At 35.4% G+C, this 6,503-nt stretch overlaps 1 non-coding gene across 1 annotated transcript; it reads right to left on the reverse strand.

The window, feature by feature from the left end:
* Positions 1 to 4,218: 4,218 nt before the first annotated feature.
* On the reverse strand, positions 4,219 to 4,325 carry LOC128287436 (small nucleolar RNA R71). Its single transcript, XR_008278136.1, has one exon. It is a non-coding gene; the product is annotated as a small nucleolar RNA R71 (small nucleolar RNA).
* Between the last annotated feature and the right edge of the window lie 2,178 nt (positions 4,326 to 6,503).

Genomic DNA, 6,503 nt, shown 5'->3' on the forward strand with positions numbered 1-6,503 from the left:
AATCCCCCTACTTAGCGATGCTTGTCCTCAAGCATGTTGTGTATTCCCATACTAAAAATCATTCAACAACTTTTTTTGAAATCAAGTATCCCTCCACAACCAAGTATAATGCAAACAATTTAAGTGAAAATAGTTGCTAGGTTCAACCAACAAGCATTTTAAAAAACTCTAATGTTAGGCAAAAATCAATTACTTCACTAAATTAAAGCTTAATCAAACTTACAAGGCGCTTGTTCTCAATCAAAATTTTCAACAAGTTTGGGACGTAGTTGAATCTTTTTATGCAAAATGAGATGACAACCAAAACATTTCACCACAGTTACTCAATTTGAAATGTCTCCAAATAGATTATTTTTTCCTACTTATGGCAGCATGGTTAGCAGAGTGTTTGCAAGTTTCGGTTCATCACTTGAATCTTTTGATGCGAAATGAGATGACAACCCAAGCATCTCATCCCAGTTACTCAATTTGGTCACATTTCTGAAATCTTCACTCATAACGAAGCCATCAGTGGAGTATGTATATATATATTTTAATATTTCAACTTTTTTTGACAAATGATAAAATTACTTAAATGAGACTTGAGTACTTTTGCCAAGCAAGTTTAAAGAGCTAACAATTTCCATGAAATGTTGACTTAGCCTGAAATATCCCACTTTTCATTGGTGTTGGAACAGTGGTTTCAGGACCATAATTCTGGCTAATGAGTTCGTAATTTATAGGTATTTAATATTTTTAGGGTTGTGTGATTGTCATATTAAGATTTGGTCAGTTGATTTTATTGTTTACTTAGTTAATTTAAGAAAAGAGACTAAATTGTAAAAGTTATAAAATCTAGTCATAATTGAATTGTAATGATATGATAGCTTAATTATCAAATGAGAGAGGACTTATGTAGTAATTAGACAATAGCGAATATAGATGGACAATTAAGGGCTTTTAAACTGTTAAAATGTATGTTTGTTAAAAAAGGTAAAATTGTAATTAAATAAAATTAAACTAAAGAATAATAAAAATAAAATTGACATAATATTCTCTAAGGGTGCTTCCACCAAAAATCAAGAGGGAAATCTCCATTTTTGGAGCTTAAGGTTTGGCCATCACCAATTTCTTGCATGCAAGCCCGCTTTTAAACACTTTTCTTGTAGTTTTTATATTTTTGAGATCATTACAACTAGGACCAGCTAACTTGTAGCTTCATTTTCTGAAACTTTAAGGATTTTGGATTTTTCCATTGATGGTTCTTAGTTATTCTTGATGTTAAATAGTGAATTTGTAGTCTTGGTTGTTTATTAAGATTATTTTATAAAGTGATTTTTGTTAGTTTTAGTTAAAGGATTAAATTGATAAACTATTAAAATTTAAATAGAAATTTTGTGAATTGTGAATAATTAGGAATTGTACTATTTTAGAAAGAAATTCGCTAGCATGAAAAACGGTAAAATTTTTGTTAAATTTGGAATTTCGGGTTTAAAGACTAAATTGTGAGAAATATAAAAGTTTAGGGAAAATATGTAAATAATAAAAAAAAGGTTACATGCATAGAAATAGTTTGATAATGCATGTGAATCTACTAAGTTGATTTTAATTACTATATAGATCAAGAACTGAGTTAAAAAGACAATAATAGAGTAAGAGGAAAAATTACGGAGTAGTCTATGCGAAGAAACTTGTAGTAGATAGTAGGTAAGTTCATAGTATAAATGAATTAATTTGTATTTACATCTAAATTGATGTTGTTATGAATTACTGTAACACCCCGAATTCGGGCCTAAAAATATTGGGCCTTGAGTATGGGTCTGTAAGGAGATTGTATATAAGTATTAATTGTGCAAGGAAATGACACAATTAAATGTCCGCTTTAGTGGTTAATGGCCCTGAGAAGTGTTGGAGAAATCTTGGGTTCAAACCTGGGCTTTAGCAAAAATTTTGGTTTTAAGTGAATAAAACCCTGGGTGCTTGGATGAAGGCCTTTTGAATTATTGTGGTAAATAAATGTCACAAGAAAACATGTGGTCTGGTGGTTATGGCGTCATTAAGGTTGCACGGGAGCCTGGGTTCAAGTCTTGGCTCCTGTAATTTATTTTGGTTTTTCTTTTAAAGGAACCTAGACTTTGGCCTATAGACCTTATAATTAGTTGAGGCTAAAATGGTGATAGAAAGAGCCTGTGGTGGGGTGGCAAGGTGGCGTGTTGTGTAATTGTGAGGTCTAAAGTTCAAGTCTTCGGATCCGCAATGGGGTATTTTGATAAAATGTAATTTATGCATATTTCTATCCCATGCTTAGCATATTTTATGAATGATTTTTCCTTAAAATTGGTGAATTCGATGCTCCTAATGCCTTAATTTCATGTTTTATACTTAGGTGAGCATAGGAGAGTGAAAGGAACAAGAAACGGGCAAAAAATGGAGAAAATGGGCCAACGTACGAAATCAACACGCCTGGACCTCCTTACATGGGCAGACCACACGGCTGTGTCAATTTGGTAGAATCGAAGCACGACTCACACGGGTGGACCACACGCCCATGCCTATTTAACAGGCTTGACCACGGCCTGAAGTAAATCGCACACGGGCTTGTCCCTGTCGAGCCCAAGTTTATTCCAATTCGGAAAAGGCCAATTTTGAGGGTTCTTAGGCATTCCAAAGCCTATAAATACACCCTAGAGGAGGAGGAAAGAGGACACACAGAGAGGGAAGTAGGGAACTGCTCAAGGAAAGCCGATTGATCCATCTCAGAAGCTGGATTCATCATCAAGACTGAAGATCTCCCCTTAATTTCCCTTCAGGAGTTTTAGGTTTTTCTTTATGTTTTGTTTTCATTATTCTTCTGAGATGTTTACCTTTTAAGTTATGAACTAAAACCCCTAAATACTTAAGAGGATTGAAACCTAAGATAGATCTTATTATTATTATCTGAATTGTATGATAAATATTTGACTTATTCTTAATTATGTGTTCTTAATTCTTGTTTTGATATTCCAGGATTTTGATTCAGGTTAAGCTCTTATTCAGAAGAGGAATAGACCCTGTCCTAGTGAGTTAATTAGAAAGAGATTTCAATTATTCAACCTAGGGTTAGACGTTGTTAGTCTCAAGAGGGATAATAATATAACTTAGGGATTTCTACGGATCAAGTCAAATGAATAAATTGTCCGATTCAGAGTCAAATAACAAGTGAAGTCTAGGTGGATTTTTCCTTAGGTATTGCCTTAATTCAATCGTTTTTTCGAAAAGTAATTCCCCAATTCTATTTTCTGTGATTTCTTAGTTTTGTTAATTAGTTAGTTGAAACAAACCCCATTATTCTTAGGCTAGATAATAAAAAAGAGAGTTAATACTGTTACTTTTAGTTCTTTTGGGTTCTATAATCCGGTCTTGCTAAAGCTATACTACTGTTCGATAGGTACACTTGCCTTCATCGTGATAATAGTTAGTTTCAAGAACGATTCATTATAAATATTTAAAACCTGTCACGAATATCACGTATCAATTTTTTGGCGCCGTTGCCGGGGAACTAAGTTATTAGGAACATTCAATTTTTATTACTTTAGCCAATATTTACTTTGACTGCAATTTAAATTTTATTCTAATTTTTATTACTAATTCTTTCTTTTCCCTTTTTCTGGCAGGTTCTTATAGTTTATGACTAGAAGAAACCCGTCAGGACCATTACTTTTTGACAGTGAGATCGATCGCACAGTTCGTAGAAACCGAAGAGAAATAAGGAGAAACTTAAGATACACAGAGAACGAGAAAGAGGACGATATTCAAACCACAACTAAGGAGATAGCTGAAAACCAAGAAAATCCACTACCTCTTGCGATTGCTGTTAATCAGAATCCTGCTTCGCGCACTATTTATGATTATGCTAAACCTAATTTAACAGGAACTGAGTCAAGTATAGTGAGACTTGCTATTACTGCAAATAATTTTGAACTGAAACCTAACACAATTCAAATAATACAACAGTTTGTTCAGTTTGATGGTTTGTAGGACGAGGATCCCAACGCTCAGTTGGCAAATTTCCTAGAATTTTGCGATACATTTAAAATCAATGGCATTTCTGATGATGCCATACGTCTTCGGTTGTTTCCCTTTTCATTAAGGAATAAGGCTAAACAGCGGTTGAACTTGTTACCACGAGGGTCAATCATTACTTGGGAACAAATGACCGAAAAATTTTTATTAAAATATTTTCCACCAGCTAAAACAACCAAATTACGTAATGATATCTCTTTTTTTGTGCAGATGGATTTAGAAACACTCTACGATGCATGGGAGAGATACAAGGGCCTTTTGAGAAGGTGCCCTCACCATGGGTTACTACTTTGGCTACAGGTTCAAATGTTCCATAATGGCCTGAATCCTTCAACTCGGCAGATGATTGATGCATCCATTGGAGGAACTATCAATAATAAGACACCTGAGGCAGCTTACAAATTTATTGAGGAGATGTCACTGAATAACTATCAGTGGCAAGTTATGAGAACAAAGCTGACGAAAGTAGCCGGTGTCTTCAACCTTGACGCGGTTACTATGCTATCTAACCAAGTAGAACTCTTAAATGAAAAGATTGACGGTTTGTGTGGTTCTACTCAAGTACATCCAACGATGAAGTGCGATCCGAATGGAGGAGGAGCATGCACAGAATATCAACCCTTTAACCCTAGCATCGAGGAGGAACAAGTCCAATATATGGGTAACAATAACTCTAGATCCCAAAATAACCCATATAGTAACACTTATAATGCAGGTTGGAGGAACCATCCCAATTTCTAGTGGGGCGGTCAAGGAAATCAAAGGCCACAACATCATCCGAGTTTTCAACAACCACCCTACCAACAGGAAAAGAAGAAGAACCTTGAAGAGATGCTCTCAAATTTTATATCGGTGTCAGAAACTTATTTTTAGAATACCGAGACAACACTTAAGAATCAACAAGCATCGATCCAAGGGCTCGAAACTCAAATTGGATAGCTTTCCAAGTTGATTTCTGAATGACCACAAGGTAGATTGCCAAGCAACACAAAATTTAACCCAAGGGAGCAACGCAATGCAATTAGTAGTCAAGATGAGGAAGGGTTAGTCACACCAGAACCAGAACCAAGGGAAGTAACTGAGATAAGAAGAGGTAAAGGTGAGGTAGACCACAATGAGCAGAAACCAGTAAGTACAGAATACAAACCTCGTGTGCCATACCCTAATGTGACAAAGAAAGACCGCTTAGATGAACAACTTGGTAAATTCCTTAAACTCTTAAAAAAATTACATATTAACTTACCAATTATTGAAGCACTATCGCAGATGCCAAACGCAATGAAATTTTTAAAGGAGCTTTTAGCAAATAAGTGAAAGTTGGACGAGGCTTCGTATGTGAAGCTAAACGCGGTTTGCTCAGCTATTCTATAGAATAAACTACCCAACAAATTGAAAGATCCAGGGAGTTTTACAATTCCTTGCTTTATTGGTAGTTTAGATGTTAATAATGCATTAGCAGATTTAGGGGCTAGTATTAACGTCATGCCTTACAAGATGTTTAAACAATTAGGTTTTGGGAAACCTAAACAGATTAGAATGAGAATTCAATTAGCAGATAAAACTATAAGGTTTCCTAGGGGTATTATTGAATAATTTATATTTCCCGTTGACTTTATTGTTCTAGACATAGAGGAGGATAGCAACACTCCTTTGATTTTAGGAAGGTCCTTTTTAGCAACTGCTAGAACGATTATTGATGTTGGCACAGATGAGCTCACACTTCGTGTGGGAGACAAAACAATCACATTTTAAGCTCGTAATTCCGGCAACACATCAAAAATTGAAGGTGATTGTCTAAACCATTCTACTAAAACTGACAATATGGTGCAACCTACTTTGTAGGAAATGAGCTTGAAGGAAGTACATAAGCCATTTTCAAGCAATAGTAGAGGACCTATTCTTGAAGAACGTAGGCTACAAATCGAGGACCTAGATGAATGGCGAACATATAAACCGAGAACACACAATAAACTAAAACTATGCTAGAACAAGCTCAATACCTTTCCAAATCAACTTAAGGTTGGAGATAAAGTTTTATTAGATGCCGTAGATCCTCAGATTATCACTACCAAACCGAATGAAGAAGTCCCTCTTACGGTACTTAGCATTTTCCTATTCAGTATAGTCGAGGTAAATCATCCCAAGTTTGGCACTTTTAAGGTAAACAATACCAGCCTAAAACCTTATTTTGATGAGATTCACAGCAGGAATGAGGAGTATAAACTCCTCGAACTACCATGACCATTCAATGGAAAGGTAAGTCGAGCTTAGACTATAAATAAGTGCTTATCGGGTGGCAACCTGAGCACTAACTGTATTAACTTCTTTAAATTTTATTGTTTAACACCTAACTTACTAATGAAGCTCTTGAATACAAGTTTACCACACAGACACGGCTAAGCACACGGATGTGCTTAGGGTTGTGTGAAAATAGGGCAAAGATTTCCCCAACATGGGCTACG

The sequence above is a fragment of the Gossypium arboreum genome, chromosome 13 (assembly GCF_025698485.1).
Source record: "Gossypium arboreum isolate Shixiya-1 chromosome 13, ASM2569848v2, whole genome shotgun sequence".
Taxonomy (NCBI): domain Eukaryota; kingdom Viridiplantae; phylum Streptophyta; class Magnoliopsida; order Malvales; family Malvaceae; genus Gossypium; species Gossypium arboreum.